The following is a 19,076-nucleotide window of genomic DNA, read 5'->3' on the forward strand; positions in this document are numbered from 1 at the left end:
TTGACGCTAATCGTTGATGATCTGTATCGGCGATCTTCGGTACCGTTCGGTTTATCGCTGCGGCAGTGACGTCACCCCTCCCCCAGGTTCCTCAGGCAGACAGATAGCAGCAGCGTTATTGCATTAAAAGAGCTATTTCCAGCCTGCATCGATCCAGTGGAAAATTCGACTTCTAACGAGGTAGGAGGCGTTATTATTTGCATGGTTGTGCGATTTAGACGACAGAAAGCTGTATTTTATCGTGGATTTGTGTTGCTTCGTTATTTGGTTAATTTGAATGGAGTGATATTGCTGCCCTGCCTTCTGCATAGCACAGCTACACCACAAAAACACACAATTAACCACGTTAACCGCCTGTTTCTAACAGTCTGTATTTGTAAACATTTAGATTTGCGTGTTTTCTGTCACGGTATAAATTATTACACCATTTAACGAATAAACATCCAAACAGATTTGCTACAGCCAGCTAGCTAGCGGGCTAATCCTATTTCATTTCTGTCTGGCGGGGCGGTTACTAAACGACATATTTGCAATTCTTGTATCTATTAAAACAGTATTTTTTTTTACATTAGTAAACCTTGACATATTAATAAACGTATACTTTATTTAAATGCGTCAACAGGATAATCTAAAATGGCTCTTCTTTATCATTTTAATCGTTCTTTATGTTGACAGGAAAGCTAGCTGCCGTACTAGCTGGATAAACTATGGAGCCATGATGGCGCATAGCAATAAGGGTTGTTTTACAATCAGGGTACGGCAAGCTAAAAATCACATTTAACACTTATTATCTTCAATATCAAAAGGCTTGACTAAATAAACTTGAGGTGTTTATTGTAGCCCTGTGATAGCTCTATTTACCATGTAAAAAAATGTGGTGATAACGTTATTTTTGGTGAATGTATGGCAATATATGTCATATTTAGCAAAATTACTCGTGTCATTTAGAAAAAGTGCTTTTTTTTGACCACAGGTAGCTCCAAAAGGGATGCACTTACATCATACCTGTCAACTTTGAGGTTTGAAAAAAAGGGATATTTCCCAGATTTTTAACTCAAAATAAGGGAAAATTTCGGAAAGTCATACCCTTCACCAAAAGTGGGTGTGTAGTTGAATGGGGGGCAATTTTCTATCTAGTATTTGTGATTTCCTGCACTCTGGTGCATGTTGGTGATAGCCAAGACACAAACTCAATATGCTTATGGTTTATAGAGTGCATTTGTGAACAAACTATACATTTATTTTTATTTGCTTTCAGTGGTACCAGTTATTTCCCAAATTAAGGGCTAAAATACGTATCTTATGTTAAAATAAGAAAGGTCATTATATAACCAGTCAATAAATTCAATTCCATTGCAATTTATTATGGTTTTACCATAGTCATGGCCTCGGAACACTAGATAGATAGATAGATAGATAGATAGATAGATAGATAGATAGAGTAATATAAGATATTAAACCAAGAGTGATTTAAAATGGGTAAGTTTCAGATAGAAAATAAAATAGACAATGAGTGGATAAAACGGTTAATACACCAATTAGTTTACACTAGGCTATTTATGAGGTCTTAGCCAAGACATACTTAATGTAAACATGTGTAGCTTACCTTTGATTATTTGGGAGGCTTTCGTTTTCCCCATGGAAAATTTCTTTGCGATGGAAGAGTCTGGGAACATTCCAGCCACGCACTTGTTGAAATCATCAAAGAAAGAGAGGCTAATGTTTTTCTTAGCTATTAGTATCGCCATCTTCACCTCAGACCTAATCAGTGTTGCCAGATACTGCTGACGTTTTCCAGCCCAAAATATGTTCAAAACCCGCCAAAATGCACTTGAAACCGCCCAACTTGGGCGGGAAACCTCCCAATCTGGCAACACTGGACCTAATCACTTGCTCAGCCTCGCCTCCGGAAGGAGTTCTGTAATTACTGATGCCTGAGAGGGCGGGGACGTGAATTCATGGCCCGACTTCCTGCTGTAAACTCCTGTCAGAGGCGCGTCATGAATTCTGGACCTACCGACTTTTTTATATAATGTGAAAATACGGGATATTTTCGGGAAAATAAAAAAAACGGGAAGACAGCGGGAAATAAGTCAAAATAAGGGATTTCCCGGGAAAAACGGGAGGGTTGACCGGTATGACTTAAATCATTCTTTATACCATAAAACAAATATTTGGTTCCATATCATTGGAAACATAGTTAAGTTTTAATGTTGAATGCCAGTAAGTTTTCAGACTATTTTGATCAAATTAGTATGGAATTGTGTCAAAAAATGTCCTCTCCGAGACAGCTAATTTTTCAATATAAAATAACATATCTAAAATGATTATTTTCATCCTAAAATGTGGTCAAGATATTGGGACATAAATATTAGAGACAACTAACACAAAGCTTACAGCCTTATATTTAAAAGCACTATGGAAGTAGTGGATTCTGAATTGTCAAAAAAAAAAAAGTCCTCTCCGAGAATCACTTCATTTGTTTCTCCCAGCCCTGCTTAAAGCTACACTTAATCTTCTTTATCTTATAGCAGATTACACAAAACTACCATACACATGTCAAAAAATTACCTGAAATCTGTTCTTTAACTTGTCCTTCACTTAAAAACTGGTACAAGAACCAGTTTGAATCAATTTGAATTTTGGACCCCTGTGACAAACTTTGTACCCTGATTGTAAAACAACCCGCAATTAGACTGCTGTCATTGGGCCTAGTCAGAATTTACCAGCCCAATATGATATGGGATTTACGTTCATACTTGATCCACAAATAAATTTTCACTTTATCTTGATGAATGAATGACCTGTGTTTTAGTTCCAGTTTATGCACTAAGTAGGCTGATCAGGACCAGCCAGCAGCCAGGAATGATGAACTTTATCTTCATGAATATTGATTTAAGTATATATGAAAGAACAATGTAAAGCAGAATGTAAAGCAGGGGTGATAGCGTTCCGGCGCCGCGCCGGATTTCCGGCGTACCGTGGCTGGGGGAAAAAAAAAATCTAGTTCGCCCATTGTCCTGTGTCATTCTGAGATGCGCAGATGGACAGTAAAGGGAATTCGCATGATATGGAACTAGTGGGAAAAAAGTGCCGTCACGGCACGAATTAGACCCTCATCCGGCGCAGCGCCGGAACGCTATCACCCCTGTGTAAAGTGTTTTGAACAACTTTTAAGTCTGTTCGTCCTGCACTTGGGTAGGAGCATTCTGTCACTGAACAGGCTCCTCTGGTTGCTGACAGTGTGCAGAGGGTGACTGGCATCATCCATGAAGTTCAATAGTTTGTCCATAGTCCTCTTCTCTGCCACTGTCACCATAGAGTCCAGCTTCATGCCGACCACAGAGCCGGCCCGCCTGATCAGTTTGTCCAGCCTGGATGTGTCCTTCTTGGGTGCGCTGCCCCCCCTCCAAGCACACCACGGTGTAAAACAGGACACTGGCGACCACAGACTGATAGAACATCCACAGGAGTTTCCTGCAGATGTTAAAGGACCGCAGCCTCCTAAGGAAGTATAGCCTGCTTTGTCCCTTCCTGTGTAAGTGTTTGGTGTTGCAAGTCCAGTCCAGCTTGCTGTCCAGCCACAGCCTGAGGTACTTGTAGGAATCCACAGCCTCCACCTCGACTCCCTCGACCAGAACTGGTCGTGACCTCCCAAAGTCAATGACCAGCTCCTTGGTCTTTGAGGTGTTGAGCTGCAGATGGTTCCTGCTGCACCACACAGCAAAGTCCCTCAATAAAATAACGGTGGTGGTAGTAGTGATCATAATAAAACTTAAATATTCAAGAAGAGCTGTGAAGCATTCTTGTTCTCTTCCTGTTACATAATTTAAATTTTTTTTTTTGGGGGGGGAGGAGAAATAAAGGAATGTGTCCAGTATAATAAAACAAAATACTATTATAAGCATGACCGAGCCTGGATGAAGAAGAAGAATGGCTTTATTGTGACTGCACAACTGTACAATGAAATTTAGTTCATCATAGGAGAGCAAAGCCGCTGTGTACGTACACGCCGCCTCTCTTGGGCACTTCAGCTCAAGGCCGTCCTGTGTTAAAGTGCATATTCTGGACTATTTATTTATTTATTTATTTATTTATTTATATGAAAGTATGTCCCTTTACACAATCATCCAGAAGGGTAATTTTGCACAAGGCCATCTGTCTCCAACAGAAAAAAATAAAATAACAAAACTCGTCTGGAAAAATCCCAAGGGAGTCTGGAGCCAGATTCGTGATGTTACCTGCGGAAGCGCCAGCAGGCTGCGAGAGCTTTGCACGGTTTCAGTGCACAGCCTGTGTAGACCAAGCGCTCCCATTTCTCTCTCATTGTCCGGTCTTTTGGAAAATGATGAGTACTAATCCCATCATGATTGGCGTTGCTACACCCTCCTACGATACATCTGTTAACCATTTTAATAATTACGCGATAACGTTGAAGAAGTTTGCAGAAAACCACCAGGCCGTTTTCTCATAAACCAGCGCGGTCAACAAAGAAATGATTGTGTATGCGCAGCAGGAAAGTTTTGTCACTGGATCTTCTCATGAGCTCCGAAGTGCGATGTCGTGTTGTCTTGACAATGTGCAATATTGTAACAATATTGCACGCTCATTCTCCATTGGGGAGAGTGGCGTAGTACATGGAGGATAAGCGATATGATAACAATATTATATGCCATCAATAAACCCAGGCCATTATTAAAAAATGTTCTGTTTCCAGTCCACCAGCCGGGTGAGTGCCGTTTGTGCGGGTGAAATTTTTTTTTTTTAACGCCGGTTTTTCGACATTTTTTTTCGGGCTCGTAAATCTAAACTCGAACTTGACATTTACGCATTCCCAGGGCTTTCCACTGCCTTTTCCACAGGCTCATACTGCCTCCGCCAAGTGCGCGTGTGCACACCGCATGTCGGGGCCGCGGATGATCATACTCTCCCCTGATCAACGAAGTCTGCGGGGAATTTGTGGTTATTATTGGTACAAACGGCGCGAATCACAACTTAAATGAGTGCGGTTCAGTTTGACATTATTGTCAGTCCGTTGGATAAACATTTAATTTTATTAAAATCGAAAATTAATATTTAGAGCCTGTGGGCTACAAAAATAGTCATTAAAGTAGCCGGCTGGACTTAATTGCATGGCCGCAGCCGGCGCTTGTGGAAAGCAGGGGCGTGTTTAGCCTATTTTTGGGGGTGCTCAAGCACCCCCAAAAACGAGCTCAGCACCCCCTAGCTCAGCACCCTCAAAAACACTGCTTTTGGACGTAATTTTCAGAAATAAGTGCCCTTGCACACTGCGCAATGAATGTGTGCGCGGGCGTGTGTGTTCTTGAATTCACCTGTTACGTGATAGTTCTATGAGCAGTAAAATCCCTCTCCTCCTTGCGTCCCCTCTGATTGGGTTGCCTGTCCGCGCGAGTGCTTGCTACGACATGGTGTTTTTTTTTTAACTGGATTCCACGCCGATGAGGAACTCGAAGTAGCACCTGAGTATTACTGGCATAGCGAGATGTGAAGGTACGGACTGGAATTACAATTGTTAAACACAACACAATAATATGCATAATGCAATATTGATGTTCCCTGGTCTATGAACAGAATGATAAAAACGACATTTATCATCCATATCGAGATACTTTTGTGCAGAGCTGTACAAGTGCTACGGTGCTCGACCACCGTGTGTTAGTCAATTTTATTTAATGTAACATAGCGTTTACTAATGTAAACTAATGTAAAATCATAATAATACATACTATTATTACACAATACACAATAACACATTAATTAACAATTACCACTGTTCAAAATGAATAGCTCCAACATTACAAATGCAGTAGTAGGTCTTGTTTAGTTAAAAATATAACGTAAATATTTGTGTCAGTGGTTATGTGTAGATATCATAGTTTATTGGGTCAGCTTCTGTTAAAACATTGCATACGTCTAGTCTTGTCTAGTCTAGTCTTCTTGTCTAGTTACAATAAGTCTAGTCTAAATGCGGAATAAACACGGAAACACTGTCGTTCAAGCCAGGTGCCTCTGTCAGCTCTGGGGGCTAAGCACCCCCAAAGATCAGATGCTAGAATCACCCCTGGTGGAAAGCCCTGTCGAATCAGCTCTGCACATGCGCCGTGCGGCGCAAAAAAAATGGCAGCCACCATGAAGGAAGGAGATCCGGAGTTTTCAAACATTTGCTTAAGTGTGAAATCGCAAAATGGTATTCTAGCGAACAACAAAATAGTAAAGATTCAGAAAAACAAATCATTCAGTGATCATTTTAATAGTGTAATTTCATCCGAACTCGGCCTAACGCTCGATTTAGAGCTACAAAAAGTCCGTGTGTCGGACATTTTAAGTACCTTTGTAAAAGTTTTGCAAACGTTGCAGTCAGCATTTAAAATGCTAACTTAAAGTTTTTGTACAAGTTTCAGTTGATTAAACTGTCATTTTATTAAATGTGTCTGCTTTTGTAATAAAAAAAAAGTACTGAAAGAAAAAGCAAACACAGCATTGCAATTTCTTATCCATCCATATATAATAATAATAAAATAAAAAAAATCCCTCCCTCCCGACTGAAAATTTTTTTGCTCACCCGGTGGACAGGAAACAGATTTTTTTTTTAAGGATGGCCCCAATAGAAGGGAATAGAATGCATATTTTTATTCCATGGAAAAAGTGGCCCATATGTATAATAATTTTATTTCACAACAAAAAATGCATAATATTGAACAATATAGAGAATCGAGGTCATATCTCACAACAGCGCCATCTAGTGACCAGCGTCTAGAACATGGTTTATGTATGGTTGCAAATGGCAGTCAGTGCACACAGTAAAGCCCTTCATTTTCACTTCTGGGTTGAGTACCAGGATAGTCTAGACCTGTATGTTACAATATCTTCCTATTTCTATAGTTATTAATCATTTTCAGAGGGGAATAGGAGATACTTAGGTGCGGAAAGTACTCTGTATTGTTTTATTTATTTTTTTTAAGTGTGAAAGTGACAGTGCAGCTATGAAGTCGCACAGCGCGGCGGAGCGCCTCATATCCGCACTTTAGGGAAAGCCCTGGGTAATAATCACACCAAACATAAGAATGGAGAAAAATGTGATCGGTGTCTGAAACAGGAAAGTTTTGGAAAAGACCAGGTGCCATTTTTTTCCAATCTTTAATTGTCCGGTTTCAGTGAGCCTGTGCCAGGATTGAAACCTGATGCGGTCTTGGGCTGCTGTAGCCCATCCACCTCAAGGTTCAGTGTGTGGTGCGTTCTGAGCCCATGTTTACATTAGACCGTATCAGCGGATCATCAGATTAACGTTTTTAAAACGATTAGTGTGCACACAGCAACACCAATACACGATTCGCGTGCACACAGCAATAGCAATACACGGATACGTTTGGCTCCGCAGGCATCCTGCGCTCCAAATCACACCGCCCTGAACAGCGAGTGCCCTCTGGAGGGTGCGCACTCCGGCCCTGCGCAGCTCACACAGCGCGCGAGTGAAGTGCACAAGCTGTGATTCGGGACTGAGCCGCTGTGTTTGTGATCCCAGCGCATATCACTTACCACTTGCAAGTGGAAGGATGGCAAGCCTAAAGACAATCATAACTACACAATGGGCAGTATTTGCATCAGTATTTGCAGTATTTTCATACTTTTATACTCTTTAATGAAAGGTGATACAAGGCGGAAGTCCGCGCCGTTTTTCAGCAGTCGCGTCACATGACCAACGCCAGCGAATCAGGAAGGTGGATGTCACAGTGACGTTGTCCAATGAGACGCCAGCTAGAGCTCAGCACAGCGTATCCGTGTATTCTGAATGTTTACACAGCACCGGACCAGACACGATCTGGATTGAATACGTGGACGCTGGCGGATTCCCGTTTCCCGGCGTTTCCAGGTGGTTTAATGTAAACGGACAGTGCATCCGCGAAGAAAACGAGACAGATACGGTCTAATGTAAACGTAGCCTGAGATGCTTTTCTGCTCACCACGGTTGTAAAAAGTGGTTGAGTTAATGTAAGCTTCCTGTCAGCTCAAACCAGTCTGGACGTTCCCCTCCGACATCTTTCAAGAACAAGGCGTTTCCAGCAGATTGGTTTTGTGTGTTGCGCCATTCTGCGTAAACTCTAGCGACTGTTGTGTGTTAAGATCCCGGGTGATCAGCAGGCAATGAAATACTCAAACCAGCCCTTCTGGCACCATCAACCATGTCATGGTTAAAGGAAGCGAGATCACATTTTTTCCCGCTCTGATGTTTGATGTGGACGTTAACTGACGCTCTTGAGCTGTATCCGAATGATTTTGTTAATTGTGCCGCTATCACGGCAGAGATGTGCTTGTTCCTGTTAAAGTGGCTGATGACTGTACACTTTTGTGTCCAGCCCATTAAGTGAGCAACTTCTTCTTGGTGAAATTTGATCCAAGCTTTCACTGATCCTCGCGGAGGGTTGCTTTTTGCATACTCTGCACGTATGGCTTCATCTCCGCTTTACGATAATGAAGAGCGGAAATGGTTTTTTTTTTGTGCTCCACCATTAGCATGCAGATCGCGTTGCGTGTGCGCTTAAAGCTCACAAAGCTGTTTACTTCTCCTTCAGCGACCACCATTTATCTCCACAGATCTCACATTTGCACTCCGATGCAGCCATCATGCTCCCTGCTGCTGGATAATAATCATAAAAAAAACCATGATGCACAATCCTCCCTTCACTTTTTCTTTTCCCCCTTTGCTTTCCCCCTCCTCGAGGCTTATGTAATGCTCTCCGAGTTGTGAGGATAGGGTGTGGTGTGTAAAGTCATAGCTCTAGAACACAGGGTCCTCAGCAGAGGTCCTGTGGGGAAACGCTGCTTCCTCTTTATGTACAGCTGTGTCAAGTCTAATAGCTGGTTTTAGTGCACAGCCTTTAAAAGACTCCGAGCATCGTGAACATCAGGTGATGCACATCTGTGTCACTTTATAATCGGCATCAGGTGACACTCGGGCTTTCAATATTGTTTTATTTTGAGACTGTTAGTCGTGCAGTGGAATGCAGGAGTAAAGGATAACGGTGTCATGTGACATCGTGCTGGAACACAATCCTGCAACAGTGACGGCCTCATTTTGGAGCGAGGAGACTCCCTGACCTCTCACATCTGTCTTGCATCTGTATGAGCACTTCCATGCTGGAACTTGTCTAATTCAGCTATGGCTGCAGTACACAATGGTTGTAGCATGGTATAGTTAAATAATCATGGCTAGCGTTGAGTGGTATATCAGATATATTCCATGAATGCTAGCTGAATAGAATATATGATATACCACAAAAAAGCCATGATTATTTTTATTATTATACATACACACTCTTTTCCAGTTTTTCAATGTCCGTTGGTATGTTTTTCTCTTGTAAATATGCACGAAGGATATCCAGTGACGTTTTGGTAGCCTTTCGGGTGTTCAGCGTGCCTTTCTCTTTCCCTGCGAACAAAGAAGTGGTTCTGCGCCTGCGTAGCCGAAAACTTTCGCATCAGCTCCGACGTGTGACGTCATGTTGTCTTGACAACCATGCAATATCGTAAACCATATTTGTTATACTGGAGGGGAGAAGAGATACTGGTTTACCTCTGTCCGTCCGTATCGCTGTCTGTTCGAAACACGCTTTTTTTTTTTTCTTCTCTCTCAGCAACCACACATCATAGCCACTTGGTACCAAACTTCAGCTTGGGGTTCTATACCGTTTTCAGGTCTGTCGCACATCGACTTCCTGTTTACCGACTGAATGTATTTACGAAACGCACAGTGTGGACTTACAAAATTTCCATAATATTTTTCTCAGCAACTACAAATCGCAACTGCTTGATATTTGGTACCGAGCTTCAGCTTGGGGTTCTATACCGTGTGTACCGTTTTCAGGTCTGTCACACATCGACTTCCTGTTTACCGACTGAATGTATTTACGAAACGCACAGTGTGGACTTACAAAATTTCCATAATATTTTTCTCAGCAACTACAAATCGCAACTGCTTGATATTTGGTACCGAGCTTCAGCTTGGGGTTCTATACCGTGTGTACCGTTTTCAGGTCTGTCACACATCGACTTCCTGTTTACCGACCGAATGTATTTGCGAAACATAGAGGGTGGATTTTGATGCTATTTCAGAATGACCGTTTACCAGGATGCTATTTGAAATCCCTGGGGAGGACACGGCTCTTTACTTGCTTGTTTCAGGGTTAATTAATTGTTAAAGTCAACATTCATAATAAGTGTCCTATTCCTTCGATTGCTTGCATTCTGATATAAGCGAGAGTGGGGGGGGATACGCAAGTGAGCAGTAGCTCACAGTTGATCTTGTTAATGGTCATTCTCCATTGGGTAGAGTGACGTAATACATGTAGAATAAGCAATACGCAAGCAATATTGCATGCTGTCAAACCAAATGAATGAAACCCGCTAGAAGGGAATAGAACACGTGTTTTTATTCCATCGAAAAAGTGTCCTGTATGTATAATAATGTGTCTATAGTGTATCAGTTGATATTTAAACACTTTGCTGTCTCACTGACCTTGTTTACTCTTATGCTCTGTAACGGACACAGGCACAACGCTACCATGTCCAAGTTTATTAAACCCAAACTGAAGGTAAAGTAAGTGTGTGTGTGTGTTTGTGTGTTTCTTATGGTGTGCAGTGGCTTCACTCTGTGGACATTATTTCCTGGCTAAACGAATGTTGTGAATATCATCTTTCTATCCTCTTGCATCTTGAGTATCAGGACTATATCCGAATAGAGATTGTCCACATAAACGTGACAGTGTAAATGCACCCATGACCCATTTGAAACAGATTTAAGATGCATTTTAACCACATCTTACCCAAGTGTAAATGAATCCATCTCTCCAGCACCCTCCCTCATGGTCTGCGAGTGCTGAAGGTAGCCTTCAAAATGTTAGCAACAGTCACAGTTTATTGAGCTGCTTTATAAAACATCCAAAAACAAGGCGCATCGCTGGAAGTTAGGCATGTAACGATACAAATATGACTGTTCAAATCACTGAAATAATAAATGTATTGTGGCGATCATCAGGTTGCGTAATCCTTAGTTTTTCCTGGCTGTAATTATTTTGTTTAGACAGTCGAGAGCGCAGTGATGTACAATAGCAGGAATGTATGTGACTTCAACCTAGGCAGAAGTAACACAGCTCTAATGTTGTGAAAACACACAAAAAGGCCAGCTCTAAAATAGGAAAGAGCTATTTTGCGATTGACTGTACAAATAGATTTAACAAGAAATTGGAGTGATTCTTTTTAAGGACTGCCAAAAGCTAAAGCCATAGCCTAATGGTTAGAGAAGCAGCCTTGGGACCAAAAGGTCACCGGTTTGATTCCCTGGACCAACAGTAACGGCTGAAGTGCCCTGGAGGAGGCGCCTAACCTCCAACTGCTCCCCAGGCTGCTCTGGGTGTGTTATACGTCGCTCTGGATAAGAGCATCTGCTAAACGCCTGTAATGTAAATGAAAGAGAAGCAAAAGCAAAGGGGAGTCCCATATACGATTCGTACATTGGGGGAGTGCCTGTTAGAGAGCGCACTTGTCCTGGGCCATCGGCATAGTGAGGTAGGGTGGCCAGTTCCTTTCCTCGCCGCTTTTAACTTCCCCAGTGTTTCCACCAGGTCCCCATTCACTGCTGGGTGGACAGGGAGCGAGCCCCAGATCCCCGTCGAGCCGAGGCTCGAACCAGGGACCGTTCGCTTAGCGGTCAAGCGCTCTAACCACTTGGCCACCTGCGCTCCGAAAGAGAAGCAGCTGGAGGTAGAAAAAAAATTTCATAATTTATTAAGAAAAGGCATATTTGTTATTAATTTTTTTAATAAAAGGAATATTTTAGTTAATAGGATAATTCCTAATCTATCCCCAATGAGCAAGCCTGTGGCGACGGTGGCAAGGAAAAACTCCCTCAGACGACATGAGGAAGAAACCTCGAGAGGAACCACTCAAAAGGGAACCCATCCTCATTTGGACAACAACAGACAGCCTGACTATAACATTAACAGTTTTAACATGAGGACAGTTTCGTTGATGTTATAAACTCTTCATTGATGGAAACTTGAGTGCAAAACTGTTCATGATAACTGCAGTCCTAAAGTTAGCAAGACAACTGTAGTCCTCAGCCATAAAAGCATTACTGTAAGAGTCCAGAGCGTCCTCCAGGTATAACCCTCAACTGTCCTCATGGGGCCGTCCTCCACAGGAGCGATGCGATAAAACTCCGACCAGACACGGCACCAGGATGGATCAAGCAGGTCCGAGGGGCAGAAGAGGCCAGCGTCTCAATCCCAGGATCAACATGTAACTCAGAGGGACAGATTGGGGGGGGAAGAGAGAGAGAGAAAGAAAACACATGTTAGGTATGCCCTAAAAATGACAAGTATTAAATCTGTGTGGTAGGCTCATGTTTTAAGTCGTTCAAATTCTGTAAAGCTGCTTTGCGACAATGTTTATTGTTAAAAGCGCTATACAAATAAACTTGACTTGACTTAATAGGCGATTTTTATATTTTGCAAATATAATTATTGGTAGATATTGTTGGTTAAGAAAATGAAATTTTTTTTTTTAAATTTATTTTTAACTTTAGCAAAATAAATATTTAAGTTGATCAAGAATAGGAAAATAAATGTTGCATTTTTGTTTTTGGTAACTTTTTTCCCCCCAAATCGTGAACCCAATATCGTGGATCAGTTTGTGAATTGGGTGAATCACTACATGTCTAATGGAAGTTAGTGTTGGAATAATAATAATAATAATAATGAGCTGAATTGCATATTAATGTGTAATACAGCAGTATTTCAGTTTGTCTGACTGGAGACACCATTTAGCTACAATTGTGAAAGTATGAGGTTAAAATCTTCAGAGGATACAGTCCAGATACACGAACTGATGTGGTGTCAGCGCAGATCATCGTTTCAGCTTTCTAGAGCGGTCAACGCGGCTAAAGCTTTTGTGCTACTGGTCAAGTGTTGGTGTGAGGCAGCAGAGATGGCGACAATTACAGGTTAAATGCTTTTATTCTATTAAAAAAAAATACCAGAGAATCTAAAAATGTGGGACAAAATTAGGGTCAAGAACAGGCAGAGGGTCAGGCAATGAACCTACCGTGGTTCTCACCAACTTCTGTAAACCAACAAGTAACCTCAGGTGGCAACAACAACAACAAAAAAAAACAGATTTCAATTCTTTTGTCTTTTTTTTCTTCCAAAAAGTAAACCAAGATTCAGAAACAAGATGAGAAAATAAAGTACACCTTCCACAATCATTGAGTGTCATTAGAAGCCAGGTTTTACTCATGAAGTTTACAAGATTGTTTAATCCTCAAGAACGGTAACTACCGCTATAAAAGACCGACTTTTGGTATTTTGGAGCACCCAGGTGTGTGACGACGACATGCTAAGAAGAGAGGACATCAGCCATGACCCCAGGAAAGCAATAGTTGCTACTGCTCAATCTCTGAAGGGTTATAAGGCCATCGCCAAATATTTTGAAATTCATCATTCTACAGTGGAAAGGACTGTTTACAAATGGAAAGCCTTCAAGACGGTTGCCAATCTTCCGAGGAGTGGGTGTCCCAGCAAATTCAGTCCAAGATCAGACTGTTGAATGGTCAGAGATGTATAAAAGCAGCACTACATCATGTGACCTACAGTCTTCCCGAAGCATATTAAAACATTTATGTTCATTAGAGCACAATCAGGAAAAGACTGAACAAGTATGGCTTTTATGGAGGGGGGGCTGGGGGGGAAAAGCCTTCTCTCCAAAAAGAATATGGAAGCATGACTGAGGTTTGCAAAATTTGCATCTGAACAAACCACAAACATTCTGGAACAATATCCTATGGACTGATGAGACCAAAGTGGAGATGTTTGGTCTTCACGCACAGCATCGTGTTTGCTGAAAACCAAACGCAGTGTATCACTACAAACACCTCATTCCATCTGTCAAGCATGGTGCTGGAAGGGGGGAGGGGGTGATTTGGGCTTTTTTTTTTTTTTTGAAGCCACAGGAAATTGGAAACCCTGAGACAATCACTACGTTTACATGCACATAGAGAGAATTGAATTTCTGCCGTTGCTCGACTGAAATCGAAGTTCAAAATGCCATGTATACACCTTAATTCGGCTGAAACTGAACCGAACTTGATTTCTCGGAATCGAGCTACACGACCTAGTTTATGCGATTTCTGCCGAGCTACTTTGTGCATGTAAACCCTATCGAGCTAGTTGTCGAGCTACTTCTGGAAGTGGCGAGTGATGAGACCACAAGCGGGAAACACAACAACCTCGGTCGGCATGACAACAGTAGTAGCGAGCAGCAGAAGAGGTCAGGAGGAACAAACGAAGAAGAGAAAATGGCGATGTAGAGCTCTCTGAAGTGTGGGTGGAGCACAGAAGACGGCAGGACAAAGCTTCTGGTACTAATAGGCTTTTTATTGTCAGACTTTTCAGTTTAACAGCCTACTTTTATTCTTGAGAGAAAAACGCGCGCGCGCTGTGTTCTAGTCCCGGGATGAGCTCTCCCCTCTGCTCTCCCTCTGCCTCCTTAAATAGGGCGCGGTTACTGGGAAGACACACAAACACAGGTTAATTACCGTCAGGTGAAGTGATTCTGCCACTCACCTTCCCTGGCTCCGCCCTCCTGTCACAGACCGGCGCTTGACCACGCCCCCACTGCCACAGGCAAGCAGAAACGTGCACTTCTGGAGCAATGAGGAGACAGAGTTCATGCTCATTCAGCTTAAGGAGTTGAATATATTAAAATTCATGGACGGGAGAAAAACGCGCAATGGAGAACACGGAACTGATAACTTTGTTTACACTCTTGAATAGCTCTTCTTCATGACGACAACCGGAAGTGTACCAACACGATGGGGCGTGTAGCGCCACCTGTGGCTCGGGTGCACAATGCACCTCACACAATAACCCAATTTCATTGTGTGCATGTAGGATTGGATTTCTCTGGCACCCTGCTGGGACCTTCAGCTCGATTACCGACAGCAGCTCGATTTGGATGTGCATGTAAACGTAGTCACTGATGAACTCCACTTTATACCAGAATATTCTTGAGTCAAATGTGAGGTTATTTGTCCAGCAGCTTAAACTGGGCCAGAACTGGATCATGTGACAGGACAATGATCCCCCACACACTCGCAAATTAATATTTGAATGGCTCAAGAAGAAAAAATTCAAGGCGTTGGAATGTCAAAGTCCAGACCTCAACCCCATTGAGATGCTGTGGTGGGATCTTAAGAGAGCTGTGCATAAATACAGCTGTGGTCAGAAGTTTACATACAGCAACATGAATGTCATCTTGGATATGAATGTCAGGAATATTTGGGCTTTCAGTCATTTCTTTGAACTGTTCTTTTTCTGCGGCAGAATGTACAGCACCCATCTTTAATTAAAAAACCCCACTAGAATTTGGTGCACAAGTTTTTCTTTGGGTTTTCTGAAATCAACACGGTCAAAATTATATGTGCAGAGTCAAAAATTTTACATACACTCACTTAGATTATTAATTCAGAGGCGCTGAAACTTCTAAAATGTCTCTTATCTTGCCAAGGCCGAGGTCTCTTAACTTCCTGTTCGTGATCATGATTGACTACAGCTGGTAGCTTCTCTGTGCCTTTATACAAAGGGTTTGATTACAGCACTCATTGGATTGACCAACACACAGTAAAATGGGAAAGTCCAAGGAGCTCAGTGCAGATCTGAGAAAGAGGATCGCAGATGTACACAACTCCGGAATGTCTCTTGGAGCCATTTCTAAACAACTGCAAATTCCAAGATCAGTTCAAACAATTGTATCCAAGTTATTGTGAGGTGTAGTCACTTTGCCAAGCCACTTTGCTTCAAGAAAACCCGAACAGTCACCCTCAGCTGAAAGGAAATTGGTTTGGATGGTCAGGAGCAACCTGGGAACCACCATGGCATAGCCCTGCCATAAACTGGAAGCTGACGGATCACTGTCTACAGTTCAGATCACCATGGACTAAGAGGCTGCTATCCAAGAAATAACCCTCTGCTCCAAAATCGACACCTTCAAGCTTAACTAAAGTTTGAAGCTGACAACATGGGCAAAGAAAAAGCCTTCTGGAGGAAAGCTGTATGGTCAGATGAGACAATGATTGAGTTATTTGGCCACGATGACCACCATGTACAGAGGGACACTGTACCAGCTGCTGGTGGTGGTAGGATCATCATGCTCTGGGGCGGTTTTGCTGCCAGTGGAACTGGTTCATTGCACAAAGTGGATGGAATAATGAAGAAGGAGGACTACCTCAGCATTCTTCAGCATAAACCATCAGAAACTTGCACACGACTTGGGAGTTACAACAGGACAATGAACCCAAACACGCATCAGAGCTGGTTGTGGAGGATAAAGCAGGCTGACATTAAGCTTAAAACAAGTCCTGACTTCAACCCGATTTGAAAATATATGGACCGTGCTTATAAGTCAAGTCCATGCCAAGAAAAAAAAAAACCCTAACTGAACTCCTAATTGAATACCAATTCTACCATGAAGAGTCGTGAAATATTCTGCCAGAAGCTTGTTCATGGTAAACAAAAATGTTTGGTCAAGGTGAATCTTACAAAGAGACATTTTACCCAAATATTAGGTGTGCTGTATGTATAGTTTTTGACCCAGTGTTGATTTCAGAAAACCCAAAGAAAATTAAAACTTGTGCACCAAATTCTAGTCTTTTTAATTAATTAATTAATTAATTAATTTATTTATTTATTTAAATTAAAGATGGATGCTGTACGTTCTGGCACAGAAAAAGCACAGTTCAAAGAAATTACTGAAAGCCCAAATATTGCCATGACATTCATATCCAAGATGACCTTTATGTCACTGTATGTAAACTTCTGATCACAACTGTAAGTGCGCTCAAACATCAATGAACTGAAGCCATGTTGTAAAGAAGAGTGGGCCAAAATTTCTCCAAAAACGAAGTGAGGGACTGAAACTCCTACTCTGTTTCTCAGAGCGACCTCAGTCGGATATCATTGACCATACTACTTCTCCATAATTCACGGTCTTCCGTTGCTATTGGCAACTGAGGTGGTGTTTACATTAGACCGTATCAGTGGATCATCAGATTAACGTTTTTAAAACGATTTGCGTGCACACAGCAACGCCAATACACAATTTGCGTGCACACAGCAACGCCAATACACGCATACGCTCGGCTCCGCAGGCATCCTGCCCTCCAAATCACTCCGCCCTGAACAGCGAGTGCCCTCTGGAGGGTGCGCACTCCGGCCCTGCGCAGCTCACAGAGCGCGCGAGTGAAGCACACGAGCAGTGATTCGGGACAAATAGCAGGAAGTGAAAGTCCGCGCCGTTTTTCAGCAGTCGCGTCACATGACCAACGTGGCATGACCAACGCCAGCGAATCAGGAAGGTGGATGTCACAGTGACGTTGTCCAATGACGACGTCAGCTAGAGCTCAGCACAGCGTATCCTCGTTTCTCAGTGTTTACACAGCACCGGATCAGATACGTAATGGATTGAATACGTGGGCCCTGGTGGATTCAAGTTGTTCCGCCTGTGGAGTCGTTTCCCGGCGTTTTAATGTGAACGGACAGTGCATCCGCGATGAAAACGAGACGGATACGGTCTAATGTAAACACCACCTGATACTTCTCAAAATTGGTGTCTTCTACCAGTTGCTCAATTAAAGGTTCAGGTCGGTCGTCCTCTACTGTGTTTTCCATGGATCGTCTCCCAAAGAATCACCTTGTGGATTATCTCCTTACTTCTCCAACAATGGCCAGAAAAACGTAGTCTCCATTCTGCTTTTGTTGTTGAACGTTTTGGAAGGTCTCCATAGAGCTTTGTTTGTTTTGTAATTCGATGTTGCCAATTCACATTTTGTACTGCTCTAAGCATCTCGGTGTATGCTCCATCGAGTTTTCTAGTAAGTGCACTAGTGAACGTTCATGAGTTGGACCCATACAATAAGACCTGTTTCAGCTCCTACAGAAGATATTTACTTCAGGTTGTCGTCGCTCTAGGTCATTCTACATATTATGGAATTATAGGTGTACTTATGTTTTCTTACCTGGTTTCTGGGTCGTTTTATCTGAGCCTTTATCATGGACAATTGATAAATTTGGCGCTCAAAAAGCAAAATCCCAACCATCAGCTTGGTTTTTCATCATATTTGGAAGCGAGGGCAAGTCTACACATGGGTGGTGCCTGGGATAAGCAGAGCACATGTCCGTGGTATTAGGGTGTTTTTTGTAGCTTCGTGGCAGACAGAGAAGTTCAGTTGAAATGCTCTAAGTGCTTACCAACATTTTTTTTTTCTTTTTCCTCCTATTCATCAATCAGAGAAATAATAATGCCATATTGACTCGTCCAAAGCGATTTGTAAACTTGATACAGTGCTTAGCGGAAATGAGTTCACCCCTTTTGAAAAGTAACATTTTAAACAATATCTCAATGAACACAAACAATTTCCAAAATGTTGACAAGACAAAGTTTAATATAACATCTGTTTAACTTATAACGTGAAAGTAAGGTTAATAATATAAACTTAGATTACACACTTGGTTTTTTTTCAGTTTTATTCAAATTAGGGTGGTGCAAAAATGAGTACACGCCACAACAAAAACTACTTCATCTAGTACTTTGTATGGCCTCCATGATTTTTAATGACAGCACCAAGTCTTCTAGGGATGGAATGAACAAGTTGGCGACATTTTGCAACATCAATCTTTTCCCATTCTTCAACAATGACCTCTTTTAGTGACTGGATGCTGGATGGAGAGTGATGCTCAAGTTGTCTCTTCAGAATTCCAAAGAAAATAATTTCTTTCCACCACAAAGGTGAAGGCTACAAGATCATCAGCAAAGCTTTACTTATCAGTCAGAATACTGTAGCAAAAGTGGTACAAAAATTTAAGAAAGATGGACCTGCAGCCATCTCACAGAGATGTCCAGGTCATCCACGGAAGTTAACACCTCGACAGGAGCGTCTTCTGATGAGAAGGGTTGAAGAAAATCGGCATGCAAGTTCACTGCAGTTATCTAAAGAAGTAGAAAGCCAA

General features: G+C 42.1%; 1 protein-coding gene across 6 annotated transcripts in view; it reads left to right on the top strand.

The window, feature by feature from the left end:
* The first annotated feature begins 71 nt into the window (after positions 1-71).
* Positions 72-19,076, top strand: part of sptan1 (spectrin alpha, non-erythrocytic 1) — a 120,156-nt gene continuing 101,151 nt past the window's right edge. For all 6 annotated transcript variants that reach the window (XM_060935989.1, XM_060935994.1, XM_060935993.1 and 3 more), the window contains exon 1: positions 72-180. The gene's annotated coding sequence lies outside the window, so the exon portion shown is untranslated. The remainder of the gene's footprint in view (positions 181-19,076) is intronic.

Source organism: Neoarius graeffei, chromosome 12 (genome assembly GCF_027579695.1).
Source record: "Neoarius graeffei isolate fNeoGra1 chromosome 12, fNeoGra1.pri, whole genome shotgun sequence".
NCBI classification, from domain to species: domain Eukaryota; kingdom Metazoa; phylum Chordata; class Actinopteri; order Siluriformes; family Ariidae; genus Neoarius; species Neoarius graeffei.